The 18,919-nt window shown below is 40.0% G+C and overlaps 1 long non-coding RNA gene across 1 annotated transcript in view; it reads left to right on the forward strand.

Annotated features, from left to right (window-relative positions):
- LOC148187448 (uncharacterized) overlaps nucleotides 1-10,571 on the forward strand; it is a 199,876-nt gene extending 189,305 nt beyond the window's left edge. The window contains exon 5 of the long non-coding RNA XR_015778798.1: nucleotides 10,251-10,571. This is a non-coding gene — a long non-coding RNA (uncharacterized LOC148187448). The remainder of the gene's footprint in view (nucleotides 1-10,250) is intronic.
- The last annotated feature ends 8,348 nt before the right edge of the window (nucleotides 10,572-18,919 follow it).

The following is an 18,919-nucleotide window of genomic DNA, read 5'->3' on the forward strand; positions in this document are numbered from 1 at the left end:
TAATGCATTAGCCATAGTCGTGTTTGATAGAGACGCAAACACGCGCACAGAATGCCCAGCGACGCTCATAAAACACACCTCACCGCCTTGTGATGTAGCTATGGGAGCCTTGTCATGGCTGCTCACTTGTTATGATGGTGGTCGGTGTCACGGCTGGTTCACATGTTGTTTTGATCCCTGCTGTCAGAGCCCAGTGAGCTCACGCAGACACAGCTGGCTTGGGTGGAGCCGCGAGGGGTACACAAGGAGTTGAAGGACATGGATCCTTGCCAACGCATTTCATACATAGCGCATATCTTCCAAGTGCAGCTGAGAATTAGAGGCAGGGGACCCTCGCCCCTCGCTGCCCACCCTACCATCTGCCCGCCTGGGGCTGGGGGCTCTGTGGCTTAGCTTGTATATTACCAGGCATGACAGCCCTGCCCTCAATCAACCTCTTATACACACACATACACCTTCTCTTCTCTTCCTCCTCGCAATTTTAATGACAGGAGTATGTTAGTGTGAAACTTGCTTCTCCTTAATGTCAGTGTAAATGAGAGATTACTGGCCTTTAACATCAGTAAGACGGGGGACATTATTTTCCTCCCACCGTCTAATTTGGTTCTTGCTCGGAGGGGACTGCAAGGCCAGCAAAGGTTAGGTCTCTGCAACAGTGTGTGTGTGTGTGTGTCGAATGTGTGTCAGTGTGTGGCTGAGCATCTCAGCGGAGGTTACAGGTCTCTGAGTGGATATAATTAGAAACTTCCGTGCAGCTTTTTTAGAAAAATAGTCCGCTTCCCCTTGCTTGTTTTCCTTTCACCATTTATCTCTCTTCTCTGGTGACACGATCCGGGAGTTAACCGCCTTGTCCATCTCTGTCTCAACCTGCCCCCGTTTTTCTCCGCTGGTGTAAATCTCACATCCTGTTCCCCATCAGCCAAATAAAACAGCAGGACTGGATAAAACACATGGAGGGGAATCCCTAGAATCAGCACGCATGAAGCTTCACAGAGCCGCTTTGGACTGACGGCTGGTTAGAGGAGAGAAATGTTTGGACGATTGATACAAGAAATAGATGAAACAGGCGTCTGGTGGTTTTCTGGTAGTGATTTAATTACTTAAACTAATCATCAAAGAACGTCAAACAGCATAGAACAGATTGTAGGAAATAATTTGGCACTACTTTTTGCTTAAATTAGCCATTTCCTCAGGTCATGCGTCTGAAGTTGAGTAGTATTTTGGGAGTAGTCAATTCTGTATATCATCACTCCAATCTCTGAGATGTAAAGATACTGTATTTCGGGTCACTCCTGCCGACATGAAAGCACCCATACATTTAGAAATGACAGTTATTAGTAGAAAGCTGTTGGCAGATAACTAAGAGAGAATTCTCTGGTGCCTTTCATCCTCCTACCGTCTGCTATAAATAATGGCAGGTTTCTAAGGATAGGCTGAGTGACTCATACACCTTCTCCTTGCTGCCACTGGCCTGTTTCTTCTCCAATAGCTGTCATAGAGGGCTTAAGGGGCCAGTATACTTAGTCAGTGCTGCTTGTCTGATGGTCGAATAGCTTTGGAAAGCCCCTTTCCCCACAGCTTTCTGACGCCAGATTAGGAAGGTCTGTGTCCGAATGTTTCTGTACCTTTTCTGAATCTGACATTCACACCCACTTCATACCGTGATTAGCCAGCTGTGTGGAGGTGGGAAAGGAATGAGGGATTGAACTTCTCTCTCTATTTTTTGTTTTTCTTTTTTAGTTCTTGCAAAAAATGTATATATAGCTTCATATCGGGCCTCATGCAGGAAGCAATATACAAACACATTTTCTGTTAATTTTATAGATTTTTTTCACAATTTGTTATAATTTTGTCAATACCAATTGATTTCTGGGTTTCACCACATTTTTTTGTATTTAGTTTTACTCTTTTCTTAGGCATGAGAAAATTTTACAAGTGGTCAAATCGCTACCAGATAAGACAAATACATATGATGGTCCCAGTCCAAAAATTGGTTTCCAACCAAGGAAACACAAGTTTGTTATTAATATGAATGAATGTCATGCAATCATATTTATATCATTTTGTTTTAGAGTAATTATAATACTTGTATTTTTTTGTTTTTTTGTGGATTATTATTATAATTATTATTTGTGGATCACCAATATGCTACTATACTTTGTCCACCGACCCCAATTACTGTATTTTCTGTTACGGTGCATCCCTCTGCAGACTAGTGATTCAATGGAACTAAGTTCATTTACTCAAGAGCTAAACTACAAATTTAACTGCCTACTTTAACTTTACTTAAGTATTTTGCTCTCATGCTTCTTTCTACTTTTTCTCTGTGACACTTGTAACACAATGTGGAATATTGTACTTTTTACTTCACTATGTTGATTTAATAACTTAAGTTACTAGTTACTTTACAAATGACGATTTACACACAAACCATATAAATATACAAAAGCAGCTAAAATGATTAGTTGATTATTGAGAAAATTGACAACCACTTTGATAACCATTTAAGTCACTTTTCATGCAAAAAATGTTTGATGATTCCAGCTTTTTAAAATGTGAAGACTTCCAGCATTTCCTTTTATTTTATTTTATTTGGGTTAATTAGAATGATTTTTTTTTTTTTTTGGGGGGGGGGGGTACTTTTAGTCATGATACTTAAATACATTTTCCTGCTTACATACCTTTACTTGAGTAACATTTTCAATGTTGGGCTTTTACTTGTGTCAGAGTATTTTACAGGTACTTTTGCAGTAGTAAAGTATCTAAATAATTCCTGTACCACTACTGCAAATAGGGCATTTACAACAAATGTTTTGCCATTGTTGGATTTTTTTCCTGTAATGCCAGCACTGGCAGTCACAAATCATGTTTACTTTAAGTTTATTTAACAGTATGTCGATTTTACGACTGCAGAACGTCTTGTGTCAGCCTTTTTTTTTCGTGGGACTTCTCTAATTCTTGGGCACATGGAAAGTGTTTGCACATGGAAAAACACCTGCCCTTATAGTGTTTAGAGGGCGTTACCTATGCTAACAGGTGATTCATGGTGAAGTGGGATTCATCTATCAGCACACCTGGGTATGAGCAGATTTGGACGATTAAGAAAGTTTGGTGTATCTGGAGCTGGCTTTTTAGGTCCATTGTTTCATATAGCCCGAGCCTGCAGTAGCAGGCTGCAGTAACTACAGAGCAACAGTTAGCTCATGACACTGGCTGGTGTTAAAGATCCCAGCTGATCCATATACAGAGGAGACAGGATGTCTTCTCTCCTCTCCCCTCACTTTGTATTGCACTTTAATACAGCTAATTAAACATTTTAATCAAGGATAGCACTGTATTGATCTCAATCCGTGCTAAGGGGGTTTTAGTGTTAACTATACCACTCTGATTATTCCTGCACCACTAGAGCTGTCACTCACCCTCCCAATGATCCCATCAACTCTCCCTCCTGCCACTGTCAAGACAGAGGACCAGTAAAAACAATGAATTGAAGTCATCCCCGACTTATAATTAATCTCTTGTCGACTTCTATTGACTCCTCCACTCTTTGATTAAATAATTACCTAAGTGCCATAAGCCTCCATGATTGAGTCATAATCCTGAATAAGCTGTAACCAACTATGGTCACCTCCTTCGCTACGATTAGCTCATCATTTGCTTGGCTGCCAGAGCAATCCCCCCCCCCCCATCTGCTGTGCTCCGGTTCTGGGACAACAGTTTTGGGTTTCAATGTTTACGAAGCCTGGTTACAGCTCTTCATTTTACTTCTGGTACAGTTAAACTCATGAAGTGTGTGCAGGTACTACACACACGTGTGCACACATATGCCCCTGTATGCAAATGCATTCACACGCATGTCTGCACATTCTGACAAGTGCAGTTTCTCACATTATACTACTGCTCAAACGGCACACACACTTCCCTTCACACAAGCACTGTAAGCACATGCGTGTCTACCCACCTGCCCACCCAGCACTCCCACATCTCACACATAAACAGCCTGGCATCTGTCACAGGGGGGTCACACGTACACACACACACGCACAGGCGCAAATACAAACACACCCAGACACACACAGTCCTGTTGTCTGCACCGAGCATACCCTTTTGACCCTTTGACAGGTACACGGAGGATCTCAAAGTGAGAGGAGAAGCCTCAGAGCAGGACTACAAGTCAGAGACGTGCCCTCTCCATAGGTAGCTGTCGAACTCCTCAGGGCTCCAGGGGATGGCGGTGCCTCTCCCAGGAAGCTATAACTCTCCTCTCAGGAAGTGAGGTGTGTCTAGAGCGTTATCTACATCTGTCTGGGAGAGGAGCATGAGGACAAGAGGTCAGACAAGAATGGGACCACTTATATCATGTTTTATGTATGACGTGTGGCATGTGTTTGAATATTTACATGTGTCTGAAGGTGATGCAAATATAGAGAAAAAAAGGGAGGAAGTTCAGAGAAGTGTGCTTCCTTTGTCAACAAAGACTTTCTGTAAACACTTGAGCATGATGCAATTCCAGTGCCAAACCAGTAACAGCCACAAGTGCATATCATCTATTGATCAGAGCTCCACCTGCATATATATTACGGCTTTAAAAATCACTGATCAAGTCCCCATAGTCTGTTTAAACACGATCCAAAAAGTGATTTCTTACTCGGTCTGACTTGATAAACAGATTTTATGGAATATTTGTTGTCCTATTCCATCTGATCACAGCTGTGACCTTCAAATGTGATTTCAACACTTTCCTCCTTTCCCATTCCTGATGGTTTCTCAAATTCCCTCCGGTCCTAGGTATGTTGAACGACCCCTGAAATAACACGTTTGAAGAATATAAATGATCAGCCCCCACAAAGTCGAGTTGAAAGCTTTGGGGGTGATCCTTGTGAACTCTTCGAACACTCCCAGGCATATAATTAAAAGGTAGTTTCTAATTTCTATGAGAGTAAATTAGCGCCTCAGCTTCATTGTTAAATCATGGCTGGTGGCACGTAGCCTGGGGAGATGGATTGAATGGATCAGAGAGGGTTGGACAGTCACTGGATAATTTTGACAATGGGGTTCTGGGGTATCATCCATCACTCAAGAGCTTACATGAAAGTTTTGACAGGTAGAGGTCATGGCAATGTGGCAGGAGCCAACAGAGATGGATGCCTTTAATTTGGGTAATGAAGAGTTAACCATCTTGGGAGAGCAAGAGGAGCGTTAAATGGGAGAGCCATCCGCCATTAAAAGAAAGTCTTATTTAATTCCTCCAACCCTAATGAAAGACATCGGAACACAATCCTTGATTGACAATGAGGCCCCGGCTGTAATTCCCTGCAGACAGTTCACTTAAGTTCCCTCCCTTGTTAATCTCAAATATAATGAATTGCAAAACTAAGGTTAAATGTGGCAGCGTGAATTCATTATCACTAATACATTAGACCATAAGATGATTTACAGTGCGGTCTCTCTCTTATTTTCATTAACGGTGAATAGCTTTGATTTAGCCGAGATTACGCTGGCCTGTTCGTCCTCACCATCAATCTCAACAGCTTGGTCATTGTCCTCCTTCATATCTGACCTCTTCACTCGAGAATGGAGCAAAGAATAAAAATATGTAGGAGCAGACAGCCCGGTGAAAAAAATTATTATTCTGCTTTTTAGTGAGTACAAGACCTCACTTTATCGCTTCCTCGGAAATTATATTCATCCTGAGCTGTCATTCAACTTCATCCTTGACCCTGGTCTTATTGTTGAAGGCTTAATGGTAGTGCTTTCGCCCAAGATAACAGTTAATGCTCCACTGTCTACCAGCAAAGGCCTGCAAAGACTATCTTACACTAAAACACCAGGGACCCTATCTGCATACTGAGCTGATAGCTATATGGACATTCCAAATGCATGTTCCCCCTATCATTCATTAACCAAAAGAAAGGTATCTGAAATGCATGTTTCTTTGCAAATACGTCAGTTGCAGTGTGTGTTGAGCATGGCATAACAGTGCGGGCAGTCTGTGACATCATGTCAATTCACATTAATGCTCAGAGGAATGTCATACATAAATCAGCCTATTAAGTTTATGCACCCGCTAGCAACATGGCGTCTGCCCAATTTGTCTCACTGAAGATTGTGTATTTGCTTTCACTTCCTGTATCACCATTTAAATCCTTGTGGTATGTGTGCATGTGTCTGATGTGTGAATGCTGCCATGTACTCAAATCCACACGACTGTTACGCATGAACGGGACAAATTGTAACAGTGCACTCTAAGTAGAAGCTGCAGCAGCCACGGTGAGTGACAGGAAGGTTATGGGCGCCTAATGACAGGGTTTTAAAGCTATAGCTACTGCTAATTGGGGTGATGTGTCCATCCCGTGTCCCCCCAAGACATGTCTCGCTAACAGGGATTAGCCATGATTAAGGTACTGGTCTTCCTAGTGCTTTAAGACCTTTCACAGTATTTATCCGCAATGGTCAGATTACTCCAGTGATGGACAGATAGGGATCATCAGGGTCGTGATATATCTAGACAGTTAGTTTGAAGGGTATTATAGCCACCTTCGATGGTGTGGCTTTGAACGTTAACATACCACCAGACGTGATGTGAGGTGCTGCACTATAGGCTGCAGACAGAGAGCCGATGTAATATTTATGCAATCAGCTTGTTATATAAAAGTAGTTCAAAAATAATGCCTCAGGATATTTTTCACATTCCTTGTTGAAAGAAAACGGGGAGGCAGTTCTTACACAAAGCACATTTACAGCGTGTAAAAATCATTATGCTCTGTTGGCAAACAATTTAGTCTAGTATCACACTAAGTACGCTATAATAGCTCTCCACAATTAACAAGACACTAATTATGTGTTGCTTCCTCTACAGGTTTATCTGGAACACAATGCTCTATGAGCTGGACCTTTACTTTTCAAATACTTTCATGGTAGAACTGCAGTATGTCTTAATGCTGATATGACAACACAAAAGCAACTCTATGACAATTGTTGCACTGATTTTAGGGGAATTAAAACCTGTGATTTAGAAAATACTGTAGAAATTACTTCATTGTGGAGTTACACTTAAGTGCTTTTCAGATGCTAGAGGGTTTTTTTGCATTGGGAATAAGGTTTAACTAGTAACATTAGAGCTTGTACCATGACATACATGTTAAAATTTTAATATTCACATACTACTGCTAGTTGTCTATTAGTGTATTTCTTTACATTTATATTTTTACACACTTTACATACTCAGCACATTATACATTGGCCTATTGACATACCAGTACTAATTGTTTACTATTACTGTATTTTTAATCTAGTTGTTGTATTTTTACATACCTTGTGCTGGTACTTATTTCTATTTGTTGTAATTCTTTATGCTGGCATCGGAGCGACTATAACAAACCACATTTTTCCCCCGGGGATCTGATTCTGACCGGTCCTTTCGTTCACTCCCTTGGTGTGAGCCATGAGTTTGCTACAGTCACAACAATATGTGAGATATTTTGGCTTCGTTTGTGTACAGTGGAAGTAAGGATGTGTTATTCATCTTTATATAGTCATTGAGAGATTCAGAGAGTTTGTGCTGTGTTACCATAGAGTATGTGTGTGTGCTACTGAGTTAGCTGCTAACGAGAGTCTGTCACTGTGCAGCAGCTCATTCTTTGACTCCAGGGGTGTGTATGTTGCTGTGCTGGTGAGCCACTAATGAGAGTCTGTTGCTGCACTGGCAGCTTGTTTCATTCAGCTCAGGGTTTGTGTGTGCTTTGTACTACCGAGTTAACTGCTAACGAGAGACTGTCGTTTCTCAGCAGCTTGATCTTTGTTGAGCAGACAAAGCTCCAGCATCTCAGAACAGACAATACTGCTCTTTTTGTTTTTTTCCATTTTAAAACCTAATTTTATATTCTTGGCATATTTTTAAAAATTCAAATTTGGCAGGTTGGTTAATTACACAGAATTCTGTGGTGTGACAAATCCACTTATTTATTTGGCTGTACCTGGACTTTAAAAAGTAAGTTTCCACCTATAAGTCACAGACCTGAACTCACAGCACCGAATCACTATAAAAGGACATACAGTGAACCATATAAAGAAATAAAAAGGAATATTTATTGAATGTAGATTTTTATGGGTACTTTTAAGCAGGAGAGCTGCACGGCACCAACAGTGAGTCTCTTAGGTCATTACAGTATTAAAGACTGCCATGACCACAGTGAACACATTTCCAACAAAAACACATTCACTTTTAAACTATTTCTGTTAGTTAGGGTTTGAAATGATCAAAACTGCTGAGCCTTATTCCCTTTTCCTTGTTAGCCCGTTCCAGAGGAACCTCTCATGTGTTTTCATTTGTGAAGGCAGCTGTGAATTTAAAGGGAGCAGGAAACTCTACCTTGTTAAAATGAATTGTCATGTATGCTTGACAGACACTTATAATGAGATTAGTGTGGGGAGGTATCAAAGAGGAAATGTTGGAAATAAGAGAAGAGCTAATCCGCTCACACTTTTATGACTAAATTTGTTCTTTCCGTGGCTTCTCGAAACTTTGCTTTCCTGTTCATTATCCGAATTGTCTTACAGCTCACATCTTGTAATCCTGAGCTCCTCTATTCACACTGGAACTCAGTTTAAAAAGACCTCACGGGACCTGAATAATAAATAGGAGATTTTGTGTTGACGATACCAGATTTGTATTAATGTCTTATAAAGCCTGTTAGATTTTTTTTTCAAAGAGGTAGATTAATTCCGCACATTAACATAATCAGTAAAGAAAATCATACACACATATTTACATAATCAGTGTCTAATCACAGCGCTATATCTAACTAAAGCTATGAGGCTGTAACACATAGAACAATAATACTTGACTTGAAGCGCTGAATATTTTTACAATAATCTACAACTTCCGAAATCCAGATGTTAAAAAACACCTAATGCCTACCATACACTGATAGACTCTTGGGACTTCTTAAAGACTAAAGGCTTTTTACACACAATATGTTTCAAATGAAAAGTGTACATGATGTATATAGACTTAAATATTCCAGATTTATTTTTTCTAATTTGTATTTTTGTAATATTTTCAGCCTTTTTTTGCACTCAGTCATTTTTTTTCTCTCTTACTTCTGATTCTTGAGCTGCTGTAATGTGTGAATTTCCCTGGTGTGATATTAAAAATAAAGTCTTATCTTATGTAAAGTCTGACACCCTCTCACATCTAAAGACAATGTGCCTTTTTTTAGTGGAGATCTAGACTAGATTCCTTTGGAGGTTATTTCCCATCCTGCTTACTCGCTGGAGTGTTTTTGGAAAAGGGTATTTTTCAGCTGGCAAATATTCGCTCCTGACAGCTGTCCTAACAGTTGTGCTAACTGGGGAAATCAGCAAAGGAGTAACTTAGTAGCAATGATAGCTGAAATAAAGTGATGTGAACACAGTAAACACGGAGGCTCCGTGCTCAGGATGAACTAAGACAGCAGCACTTTATTATTTTACAAACTATCAGGGCAGCACATTACCGCTTCTCGCTTTCCATTGTTCACTTTCACAATAAAAGACTGAAATTATTCAGAGCATTTTGCTGAGAAGCAACTCAACAAAATACATTATAGAAGTCAGAAATATGTATGTTCAGAACTTAACATGTAGTCCTTTGGCCTCGTTTTCTAATTTTCTTCTTTTTTGACTGGAAGAGCTCCACATGCTCACAGACCAGCCACAATACTTGCCCTCCATTCCTGGTTCAATGCTGATAAGTTTTTGTGACACAGCATCATTTCTTGCTCAAATTAAAAAAAATCAACTGATGTAAACATGCAAATAGCAAGAAGTTTTGCATCTTTGCATTGACTTAGTATGTAATAGTAGTAATAAACACTAACATCACATTCAGTGTAAACACATCATTACGTGCAAAAACACAAAACTGCAGAAACAGAAGATTAGAGACAGCATGTGGTGACTGTATTCTTATCAGTTCGGCATCAACATCCATAAAAATAAAATGCACTTACAAACAAATTTTACATTTTAGATTTTGTCGCCTTAACTTGCTACCAGCCTTCGTCTGTCAGCCGAGCTACTTTAGAAGAAGACTTTTTCTCACTAGAATAGGTGCCAACTTATACGCCAAACTGACCAAACTCTTGTTCACTTTTGTTTGTTTGTTGCTTCTTGTTTGGTGCTCGAGAAAGCTCACATATTCTTCACTATTTGCACGAGCCAAGACAAAACTGACTGAGACATGTTTTTGTTTTGTTTTTTCATTTCAGAAGAGCAAGATGTGAAAAAGACTGAGCTGTTTGACCATCTTACACCAAACGATCAAGATCCTGGGATTATGCACCAACTGAGGTAAAACTCTCGTGATTTTTTTTTTCTCATATTGGAAATTTGTCTGAGACAGTAAAATCACTTGAAAAGTTGTTTGGTGTTTGGCTGGCATAAGAGATCAGAGTCTGATGAAAGCATCGAGCTTCGCCACACCTGAGTTAGTCTGTGACTGTGATTTGACACACTCATTACCAAACCTTCTATTATTGATTTCTAGATAGTTGTTAAACACTCTCCCATGCACACAGCTTAGCCTTTCCATATCCCTGAGTCTCCTCCAATGACCTTTACTGTTAAGATAGAGATAGCTCTCAGCGCATACAGAGGGTTGTGGAGGATTTGCAAAGGAGGACATTTATGAAAATCTTTCTTGAAGCCTGTCTAAGAAATCCTTAAGAGACATGAAGGAAAGGGCAGTGAGTCAGTGTATGGAGAGGACATACTGAGGCTCTGATATGGATGGGATGCTGGGGAAAATACCAGTCTATATGTGCATATGTAATGCAAAGTAAAAAGGAAGTCACCAGAGTCTATTGAAGTTTTTTCCTTTTCTGTGGCGCCATTGGTCTCTCCAGACATACACTCGCAACATAAATACCTTTGAGGGAAAAACTTTACTTGCAATTCAGCTGGCATATAAAGGTTGATATTGAAATGACCTTCTCTGTAGACTGTTGTTGGTATTTAAAGGAGTTCAAATGTACATACAAGACAATACTTTCTCTAATATTAGCCAGTTCTGTTTTTTATGTCAAAATGAATGAATGGATGTGATGAATGAGTGTGGAAAATTGGCAAAAGGCTGCTTTGAGAATGGTGTGATCACCAGAGTTGGCCCCAGAACTGGAAAAAAACTGTTTTCATTCTTGCCCACATGATTATGATTGTGTTTACAAAGTTGCACAGTGTTTACTTGTTGTTTTTTATCATCGTGCAGGGATAGCAGTCCTTTACATCTTTTTACACTCACTGGTTTTTGACTGAGGAAAGCTGTTGAGGGTAGATTCTAATTTTGCTTCAGTTTTAGGTGGTTATTTGTCACTCTATGTGGTTTGAGGGATTGATTTTCTCCCTCCCGCTACATTGATGAAAGCCCTCCTCGGGGTTCCTCTGGGAATTCATCTTGTGCTGATAACTTTGAGCTATCTTATCTGGTCACTGTTCAAACAAGAGTGAATGCTCAGATTTGCTTCAGGTGTTTGTCTCCGCATGGGTTCCATTTCTTCTTGTTTTTGTTTTCAAGGTTAAAGACTGATTGATAGTGGCTGATTATTTTCGCAATGCTGTTTTTGCCTGACCATGTCAGAGCTTGTGACTAAATCCCTTTCATTCAACTGCAGAAAAAGTAATACACAAGGGATGACTGACAAGCATGCCATAGTATTCTTCCATTCATTTGTATAATATAGACTCTTGGTGTTACATTTAGTTTCAGTTAAAGGATAAAACCTGCTCTTAGGGAAAATTGCATGCCTCTGGTTTTTCTGTAACATAATAACATGTCATATGTTAATGGCAATAAAATAAGTGTGATCATGCCAAGAGCTTAATGTGTGATGGGCACACTAGATCCTGAGTTAGGTCGCACAATCATTATTTTACTTTAAGACAGTTTACAGTAATTAATTAACCTGAAATATCAATAAAACAAGAATAAGGAGGCCATTAAGAGTAAAATAAAACTAACAATCCCTGACGTTAAGTCTTGGTTACCCTACCTGCTAATTAAAAAAACTTAAAGACCTAGCACAATGCTTCCTGGTATCTGTCCACAGGGCATGGGCTCTCAATTTGACATGCTGCTTTGAACTGTCACATTCAGCTGGTGTTGCAAAGATCATAAACTAGTAAAACTTCACAGCACAGGATGTGACTAAGGGTGACTTAAGGGCCAGTTAAAGTAGAAAAGAAGGGGTTTGCAGGCAGGCTGTTCTCGTGCACTGTTCTTATGTATACATAGGAAAAGTAATGCACCACAATTCATACACAAAGCATGTAATCATAAACCAGTAAGTCCTCTAAATACCATATAATCAGCAAGACTGTTGGTAGAGTTAGAATGAAGTAGCAGGAAGACCAAAAGTCTGTGTAAGGATGAAGGTTGCGGTCATGGATGGGTCAAACCAGCATAGGACTTTCCCCAGGAGACTGGTGTTGTTGTCCTGTTTGAAACCAACTGAACAGCTATTTTAAGGTACGTTGCTGCCATGTTTCTTTTCCTTAATTTAAGCCACATAACTCTACATTAAGTACGTAACATCATTTGTCAGATGCTAATTCGTTAGGTATCATATGAAACAATATATGAGAACACATTGTTGCAGGACGTGTTGACCGACCATGTTTAAATTTACGCTTTTTTTACTCTGATCCAAATGGCCACACTTGTGAAATGGAAGCTATCATAAAGAGGGGGGAGACACAGTATTGTTTAAATATGGGGATAACTATACAGATTTTAAGATCAGGTCTCTTGGGAGACATTCATTGTGTTGTTCTAGGCACAATAAAACTGACAGAAATAGTTGCACCAAGAAAGAAAAATAAGTCAGATTGTGGGTTGTGAACATGAAACTGATAATTAAAACTATTACAAAAGGTATGTTTCATTTTTGTTAAAGAGATGGGACTCAAATGTTAGTGCTGGGCTATTGGACATTCAAAATGAGACAAGAGAAGAGCTGATTAATAACTAATTTCATTAAGCTAGGATGGCAAGAATAGCTGTGTTTGTGTTTTGATTTTTTTTCTAATGCCATGTGAGTGGTATGAGATTGGAGCACTAATGGTGAACGCCGGTAAACCGTCAGCACCACAATTCTTTGCTAACTTGCAAAACACTCACACTGAAGCAGGATTAGCTGCTAGCATGATTTTTGAGCTGTAATTTGGCAGTAAATTAGCAGCTGTTTGTGTCAGACTGTGGATATTGGAGCTGTGGCCAACCGGACTTTACATCTGTTGATCCCCACAGGACTCCACTCAGATCCGCACTGTCTAGTGAAGGTTTATGTTTTGATTGCTGATTGACAGGCAGGTACGAGACTTGAGATTTGTACTGTATGTAAACAATTCAGCTGAGTTTTCTCTGACTGAGCTGACAGTCCAGTTTCAGTCACAGACTCTATGACAGGACATAAATTTAAACCTCCCAACTAATGTTGCAGATTTAAAAAGATTTGAGGATGGAGAGGTTAAAAGATAAAGTTTACAGTTAACCTGGGTGCAAATCGTACTGATCTCAAATGTGGCGTTTATGGTCTCAAGACTAAAATCATTAAGGATAAAAAACTAATAAGCATTTTAATTTAAAGACAGACTAAATCTAAAAGAACTGCCAAAAGTAATAACAGTGGGAGAAGAGAGTTTCTGAAGCTATTTGACCATCTGACAAGCAGTTTTAATGGAGTATTCTTGCCCTTTAAGCACAGCAGAGGCCCCTCACTGGTCTGTGCACAGAGTGGCCTGTAGTCAACACTATCTTATCTCTTTAGTGGGCAAGTCTGAGCTGGTCGACAGGAAGGCAGAGCCTCATGGCTTCAGTGGGAACCGTCCCGGACTTCTTAGAAATCTGCTGAGTGAAACATGATAAACAGATCTATTTCTATAAGATAGATAGTGTTTCTGGCTATATCTCTGATTACAACAACTACATTTTATTGATGTATATACACACTCCACCACCAAAAAGTACTGCAACTGTAAACAATGTCCTCATTTTGTATTTAGGCTGTAATGATGTATAGTTTTTATCTGGCTTGTATGACCACGGTAGTGATAACTTTACGTTGGACTGACACACATTATGTTTTATAATATTATGGATGTAACTTTCCCTTGCCCTCTCCACAGTCTCTCCACCCGTGTGTGTGTGAGTGCAAGACCTGACCTGCAGCCATACAATCCATCAGCATTAGTCCTACACAGTCTCCAGACTAAACACACTCTCATTACAGTGGCTGTGAGCGCCTGGAGGGTTCTTCCTCCACACAAGTTTATTAACACAAGCTACAGTGTACAATAGAAAACTAGGTACACTGGACTCTTACAGTAAACACCGCTTCACTGCTGTTGGTATATAATTAAAGGATTTAAATGGCCAGAGCTTATGGGGAATGACATGGCAATATGATTACTGTAGAACATACTGTACTGTGAAAGCCTGAGTTGCTCTAGGATGATGTCATCTCCTTCAGGCCATTGTGGATTCCCATTACTTTGTGGGGCAGCATCTGCACAGTTTAGAGAGAGAGAGAGAGAAGTAAGACAGGAAACTCTTCACGCTTTTGTATAAAATTCAAACAGTTGTCACCTGTGTAAAGACTGTTTATGTGTAGCCAGCTAATAAAATGTCTCATTGTCATATCTCACGATCCTCAGTGCAATAATTGCCCAAGTGACAAAGTATTCAGTTACAAACTTACTTGAGTCCTGCACCCACGCTGGTCCTCTTGTCTCACATAGGCTACACTCTAAGTTTATAGTCCCCCTCGGGGTTTAATGCATGCTGGAGTTGGGGGGGGGTAATTCATTGGAGAAGTTGTTAAAGTTGGTTGTATTGTCAGTGGTGGAAGACGTGTTCAGAGAAAGTAGTATTATCAGGTAAATGTACTTTAAGGCATATTTTGAAGTGGGGTTGTATGGGGTACTTATCCACAATTGGTGTATAACATGCAATAGATCATTTGGAGACATGGGTAGGGGTGTTGACACAAAATCAAAGCAATGTACTGCTGTGGATGGCAGGTAGCAGCAAAACTTATTTTGGCCACCTTAAAAAAGTCCCACCTCAAAAAAGATCTCAAACAATTTAAGTGTGCACTACATTGAGAGTATTTTCACAGCTTTCTATCAGACAACCCCAACAGTCAGAGCCACCAGACTCCATTACCAAAAACAGTATTTTTTCTAGCTGAACACGGGAGCTTCTGGTCTATCCCTGTTTATATCATTTCGGTATTTTGTGTGATTGTGTGACTTTGGCTTATCAGAACTAATCAAAGTCAATCAATAACACAAACAAAATACCTGTTTAAGGCAGCAGTAGACAAGCAACACTTGTGTTCAGTGATGTTAAATCACTGTTTTTCTCAAAGTAGTCAGGCTTCGAGGGGAGTGATATAAAGGCTTCATTTCACGTTGGACATCACTGTTTGACATTAAGATAAGATAAGATAAGATAAAACTTTATTGATCCTACACTGGGGAAATTCACTTGTCACAGCAGCTCAAGCAGTACAGATAGGAAGGAGCAAGTGACAGTAGGATACTTATAAAATTAAGCTAAGAAATAGAAAATGTGTATGTACCTATCAGAATTTATAAATATACAAATATACCAACTATAAAATATAAAGTACTAAATGGGCAGGGCTATACACAAAAGACTATTTACAGAATATACACCTTCCACTTGTACATATATATGAGAGAGATATAGATATATGGGCATATACGAGGGGCGGCGCTCCTGCAACCAGCTGCCACTCTTGCGGCACCATCAAGGTGAAGCAGAGAAAATATTCTGAATATAGTGTACACTTGTTTTTTTCAGGTAAGACTATTTTATGTGGCTAAAATACATTTAGTTGTTGTCCACAGCAGTACATAGTTTAGCTCCTGTGTTGGACTCCGGCCTGCTTCTCCAAACTGGGAGAGTTCTGACTGACATTTTTTTATTGGATTATTATTATTACAACATTCTAAAGCAGCATGTAATGTTGCTTAATACTTAATACAGTGCTTGAATGGACTAAACTCCCAGTTGTGTTTTTGTAAGTTGAGGACTGTTGCAAGTACAGGAGTACACTGGGCACCAGCTTCACGCCTCTGATTGTATTTGTGTGTCTGCATGACAAACATTCCAGCATAGTACTCAAGCATCAGCTGTTTACATTCGCGACAAGATACTCCAGTCTCAAGTATCCGCTAAGCATCAGACCTTGAGAGACAGAGGCCACATCAAGGAGGTCAACAAACAACCTGACACCCTGGAGATACATTTGCATTGAGTCGAGAATGTAAAGCAACAACGGGGGCATAAAAAAAGGCCTCGCAGGCAACAAACACTTAAGTGGCAAAACAACAACCTCCAAACTGCTGTGAAATCCTCCTTATTGTCAAAGCTCTTCTTATCTCGGGAGAGAGAGGAAGAGAGCGTGATCTCTGTGGAATGAGGCTGGAGCGACAGGCGGGCCAGCGAAACAAATTCTGGGCCAGCTGACATGGCTCATTTTAGTATCAACTCAGGAGTCAAGACAACGAAGGGTTGCAAAATAGAGCTTACAGAGTATAAATCTTCAGATTCATGAGCTGATATTGGGTTTCAGAGGACTTAGTCTGTATGTTGAAGACGTAACACTGTAAAATCTGACAAGTTGATCTTGAAAATCAATTGCCTTGGAAAAGAAAAGTAAATATAACCATTAATCCTACAGTAATTTATGGTTACTTTATATGTAAATGTTAAGCTAACTTAAAATTTAGCTGGATGTATTTCATTTTGTGAAGTTGTCAAAACTTAAAAACAACAATTAAAATGACCTTGTTCTTTTTAAGTATTAGCATCTTCATTAAAACAAGTTAGTCTGGCTTAACTTGATCATGACAAAGAGGATTTTGCCAATGATGAAGTTAGGAGATCTGTGAGTTCTGTTTTGTGAACATGTTTAAGAAAATACAAATATGTTTAACTAGTTTGCAACCAGCAGAATACAGATACTATATAGCGCAATAAACTTGGTTTACTGAATTTGCTAAAACTTGGAAAGATTGATTTATTTATAATTGTCAGAGTTAAGTTGCAACAACGTTGCAAAATTAAGTAGATATGACCACATTTTAATCAAACTTAGCAATTAAGTTAACATAAATTAAGACTAATAGCTATATCTACTTACATTTTTCAAGGCAATCAGTTTCTTAGATTTTTTTAAAGTTAAATCAACACGTCAGCTTTTACAGTAAGTGGTGCTTTACCTTATACTACAAGCAAACTGCTGGGACTCGTCAAATAAATTCAGTGCGAGGCACTAGATTACCATGAAGTGACTCCACTATATGGGCAAGAAAAACACCCAATTCACTGCAATAAACACTCTGACCTGAGGACACAGGATACTCAAGATTGTGTCTATCAAGTGAAAAGTTCATTTGCCTTTTTTTATGCGCAACCAAAACAACCCCCTTTTCCTCACCACCCACTTTTAGCCCCCGCACCCCCTCCCACCCCACTTCAGCCATTGTGAAGCCATCAGATAGTGGCTTCCAGAAGTCCACACCTGTCTCGGGGCTATGCAGAGGAGATGGATCCATGCATTTTGAGCATCAGATAGCCTCTAGCCAGGGTTAGTATTGATCTAACGCTTCACTGGCCCTTTGTGAGAGCAGCAGCTGCTTTGGGGGGCTTTTAGATAAGCAATGCAAAGGGAATTGTTTCTCCTGAAACCCTCTTTCAGTGTTCGTACATGAAAACCACCGCTTAATTCAACACTCCATCGCTCTGGAGTAAAATGTCCTCTCCCCTGACACGAAAAAAGCAGCAAATAAGCATTAAAACATCTGCCTTTGGGGTATTGGAAAGTGTTTGGTATTAGAAATCACACAGTAATAATGCAGCTCTCTGGATTTTCACTGTTTAATCATATGTAATCTCTAGAGTAAGACTGAAAATGACAAAACAACATGTTTCAGTATCCTGCAACTCTCTCTCTCTCGCCTCGACTCTGATCAGTGAATGAGGCAGTTGGGGTTGTGTGGGAGGGGAGAGGGAGGGGAGAGGGGGAATATTACTGCTGCATCTGTGTGAGGCAGACATGGTGATGAGACCCTCCCTGAGATGACTCATAGGCTGTATGGGCTGACACCAGCACCTCATTCACAGCCAATAATGAGCCATGCTAATGAGCAGGACAGCCACCCTGCATGCTCATCATTAAGCGGTCTTGTGATTCATGTCCAGTATGAAACCATCAAATGAAGAGATAAGGCTGGAGCAGGCTAGATATGTATAAACAAGGGGCGAATTGCAAAAGAAGTATCATAATGCAGGTAACTATCATTTTGATACACCTGATCGATATATTTTGTGTTATTTTATGAAGGAATAAGCCTCCTTTCCCTTCTTATTTGGCTCTCATTTTCCATGGTGGAATATCAGACTTTCATGTGCTGTATACATTGACAATTTCCTAGAATTCAAGACATATACAGAGCAAATAAGTGCTTGCAAAATCTTAATATATATGGCACCATCTTATCAGTTCATTTGAAATAACCTCTCTCCACATCTGCACTGATCAGAAGATCAAATACCACTCAAATGAATCCATCAGGGAAAAAACCCCAGCCTGACAGTAAAACATGCATGTGCATGCGCCAACCTCCTGAGACTGCTGCTCCGACACATATATCTGATAAGGCTTAATCAGCACAGGGTGGTCATGATAAAGCATTTCAGCCCTATCTCTGTCTGAGAGAGAGAGAGAGACAGGCAGGGGGTTGCCTCTCTGCTCCGAGAGGTTGGAAAAGGCAAGAGCCCCTCTGTCGCTCAGCGTCTCTCTCCCTCAAACCGCCTTCAGTCTCCTTAGCCTTCGTCTTTTCCCCCGTG

Source organism: Plectropomus leopardus, chromosome 14 (genome assembly GCF_026936395.1).
Source record: "Plectropomus leopardus strain MGB_pleo_1.0 chromosome 14, ASM2693639v1, whole genome shotgun sequence".
In the NCBI taxonomy this organism is placed as follows: domain Eukaryota; kingdom Metazoa; phylum Chordata; class Actinopteri; order Perciformes; family Serranidae; genus Plectropomus; species Plectropomus leopardus.